At 41.5% G+C, this 3,969-nt stretch overlaps 1 pseudogene; it reads left to right on the forward strand.

Annotated features, from left to right (window-relative positions):
* Positions 1–411: 411 nt before the first annotated feature.
* Positions 412–1,209, forward strand: LOC119569076 (annotated as a pseudogene).
* The last annotated feature ends 2,760 nt before the right edge of the window (positions 1,210–3,969 follow it).

The following is a 3,969-nucleotide window of genomic DNA, read 5'->3' on the forward strand; positions in this document are numbered from 1 at the left end:
TGTGTGAGGCCATAGACATCATGGTCATTGGAGAGCATGTCATGTCATGTCATGGACAGTGTACAGCAAAAAGTCAATATATGTGAAAGGAGGAAAAAAATTGCCTATTTGTGTTTAATGGGCTGTGGACTGAAACATTGTCACCTGCTAACTACTCATTTGTGCCAACTCTTAGTTTTGGCATTGATGATGACAGCATATTGAATGCAGAGTAAATTTTGTATACTAACTTCCAGGGGAAAAGTCTTTTTAAAACTGGCAAATACTGTGTATATGTAGAGAAATATTAGATATTGCATTACATGTTTATAAATTTACATTTTTTTTTCTCATGGATTGTGTTATATATCTTTGAACTACTTATTCATGGCTTCTGGACTTTCATCTGGAATTTAGTTTGGCAGTGCAACCATGTCTGAGGGCATGTGGTTGCTCATATCAACTGTGGCTCAGCTCATGGATATGAATGAATATTTGACTTCGTCACTGTTAGGCAGCATAAGCCCCTAAGCCACAGCAGTGTATTGAATTTTTCCATGCATATGATTAATGACATACATTTTTATTTCAGAACCCCAATTTTTATGTGGTCAGCAAAATAAGGCTAGAACACCTTTCAACAAAAAAGAATCTGCATTCACACCACTTCTCCCCACCTCTGTCAGACCAACAAAAAATTTCTGCATTTGGTAGTGATGGTGAGGGTGATTCTGGGGATGAATGGCTTGTTATTTGTGATGGTGAAGAATGGGCAGAGACCAGTATATCATGGTCAGGCACATAGATACTGATGTGTAAGTTCAAACATTATCATCCTTTATTCAGTTTTTTTCCCTTTTTTATGGTGATGTTTTTAATACAAATTGAATCTGAAATGGAACAGTGATATAAATGAAAATATGCTTTAATTTTCAAAAGAAACAAATGAGACAGCAGTTTTATGAAAGAGCATATTTAATATGAAATTATCTACTTTTGGGTTTTATATTAATATTTTTCTGTATTTAACAGATATCTTGGGTAACAGGACAACAGTATGGCAGGCCAATTTATGGACAGAATGAAGTGGTAGGCTTGTCTCGCCCAGGTGTCCAAGCAAAGTGGCAGACAATGGAAGGAGTTTTTTTAAGTCTACTGATTTTTCCTGAAGATGTTAGAGTTTTCCATGATCCTAGTGAATCTAACTGTATACTCCTTAGATACCTTTAACCTAAATTGATTTGGAATAGGCATTTTAATTATCCTTTTGAAAACTATTTTATGGCAGTATTTTTTTTTTTTTATTGTTTCCTTTCTGACAATTAAAGCACTTTAGTAACCCCCAAAAAGAGGTTTTTTTTCTAGTAATTAAAAGTCTTTAAAGTTTACATATTGGTGCACAGGATTATGATTTATCTATCAGATATGGAAAATAAAATGGTACCATAGGTCACATAAAAAATAAAAATAAACAGCTGATAACTAAAAAAAAGGTTCTTTTTTGTCATATATTCTTCAAAAAAAAGTAAGATTCTTCCAGCCAAGAATCATAATTGAACTTATTGCTTCTCCTATTTCTAATTTTTGCTAAAATCCCTAGGCTCTTATTTAGATCTAAATAAAAAGCACAGAAAAATCAATTTAGATATAAGCATTTTAGAATGTTGAAATTATTTTTTCCCTTTTTTTATCATTCCCTTTTTTTTTGCCATATATTTGGGGTTTTTAATTTCACAATATACTTAATGAATAAATTTCTGTATAATGTTTAAAATACATTTTGTAGCAGACTTTAAGAGAAGACTGTTTTACATTTATTTATTTATGAAGAAAAAGTTTTTTGCACAAGGTCAGTGGAATGTGTGTTAGAAATGCAAAAAATATGTACAATACCATTTTTGTTTTATTAATCCATGACTGCAATAATTCTCTCTGCAATATTATTGTCAAAATTCCATTCACATTTTTATTCAGTGTAGATATTAAAGTACAAATTTCAGTGCATGACATTGTTTGTTTTCCCAATGTTGATAACCATATCTTTGTTGGTGCAATTTCTGTTTAAAAACTTCAGCCCCCTTCCAGTCCATGCCTGTTGTTTGTGGAGGAGCTTAGGAGACGGAGACTGAGGCCACGTTGGGCACCATCCCTACCTTAGGCCTCAGCCCTTAGCTCAACTAATATTGCAGTTGTATCTTCTCCCCCTTTCCTTTTCCTTCTCTTCTCCAACCCCTTCCCCTGTCCCACTTCCTAAGGTGTGAGAGCCATATTAAAAGGATAAAAGGCTAGATTTTAAATTGTGTAGCTTTTACCCCTCAGGGTTTTTTTCCCCAAACATTTCAGGCTTAGCATATTAGATAATTGTAACACAAACCTGCCACTTGGCACATATATGCTTCAGATAAGCAGGGGGGACATCAGGAAATTTCAATACCACCACCACCACCACCACCCACCACCACCACCACCACCACACCCACCACCACCACCACCACCACCACCACCACCACCACCACCACCACCACCACCACCACCCCCCACCACCACCCACCACCACCACCACCACCACCACCACCACCACCCCCCACCACCACCACCCACCACCACCACCCACCAACACCCCACCACCACCACCCACCCCCACCCCACCACCACCACCACCACCACCCACCACCACCCACCACCACCACACCACCCACCACCACCACCACCCCCCACCCACCACCACCCACCACCCCCACCACCACCCCCACCCCCCCCCACCACCACCCCCAAACCCCCCACCAAGGTTGTCCCACGGGCCTCCTCCACCCAGGATTGTCTCGCAGATCTGATGAGCAGGGTCATCCACAGGAAGTGAGCTAGATGCCCACATAGCCTGAGTTGGCAGTCCCAGATTATGTAAGTAAAAGTCTCATGGTGCAGCTGTTGGTTGGACACATGGTCCTCCCAACTGTACCCCATGATCCAGCGAAGAGACTTGTTACAAAAGGCATCAAGATGAGACTCCTGGTTGCTAGCAAGTGCCTTGGGGTTTTTCTTCCCTAGAGCAAAACTGATAGTATCAAGGCCTTTAAGACATGTAGCTTGGTCCTTCTGCATAGGTACTGACAACTCCAAAGGCTCTTTTTGATTGAGTTCATGGCTCCTGCGCCAGACCAGTCCATCTACCGACTTTTTGGTCTGACAGCCCAGAGATATGGATATGCTACCAAGGCATGCAGAGCTCTTTGTTTATTTCAACGTCCTCACCATAAGCATTGATCGACTGAACAGGCCCCCAAAGTCCTGAATCTTGGTCTTGGTCCAGGAGACCTCATTGCTAAATGCATGAAGACCTGTTACCCGTGACTCCAGGACTCAGATTTGGATAACAACATCAGCACAGTCAAGGGTCTGAGACCTTGATATTGCCCAGTGTTGCCCACAAATGACTTTGGGTAGTAGCTCTGCCTATTAACCAGTCCATGCAGGTGTTGAAAGTGTTTTGGGGCAAGGACCACAACCTTGCTTCACTCCTGAATTAACAGGGAAGATGTTTCGACAGGCCCCCACCACACTTTACAGCACTTTCATTACTGGTATATAGGCTTGCTATTAGGCCAATAATCTGTGTCGGAAATTTTCCTATGTCTCAGAATCTCCCCTAGTGATTCTTGATGCACCCAGTCAAAAGCTTTCTTGATGTCATTGTGAGCTGTAAACAACCCACAACCGAACTCACGCCAGCATTCCACAATTACTTGAAGCGCTAGGATGCTAGGAGTGAATCAAGACTGCTCATGTCTCGGGTACCTTAGTAGGTGGTTTTCAGATCTGTGGGCAAAAACCTTGCCTGGGATACTGAGCAGCGTAATGCCACTGTAGCTGCTTGCGGTCCCACGATCCCTTTCCCCTTTCAGAGAGGATGATCACGCCACAACGGGGGGGATGTACCAGACTGCCTGATGGCAGGGCAAACTGTATCACCCCTTCGATTCACCCCACCAT

Source organism: Penaeus monodon, unplaced genomic scaffold (assembly GCF_015228065.2).
Source record: "Penaeus monodon isolate SGIC_2016 unplaced genomic scaffold, NSTDA_Pmon_1 PmonScaffold_1236, whole genome shotgun sequence".
In the NCBI taxonomy this organism is placed as follows: Eukaryota; Metazoa; Arthropoda; class Malacostraca; order Decapoda; family Penaeidae; genus Penaeus; species Penaeus monodon.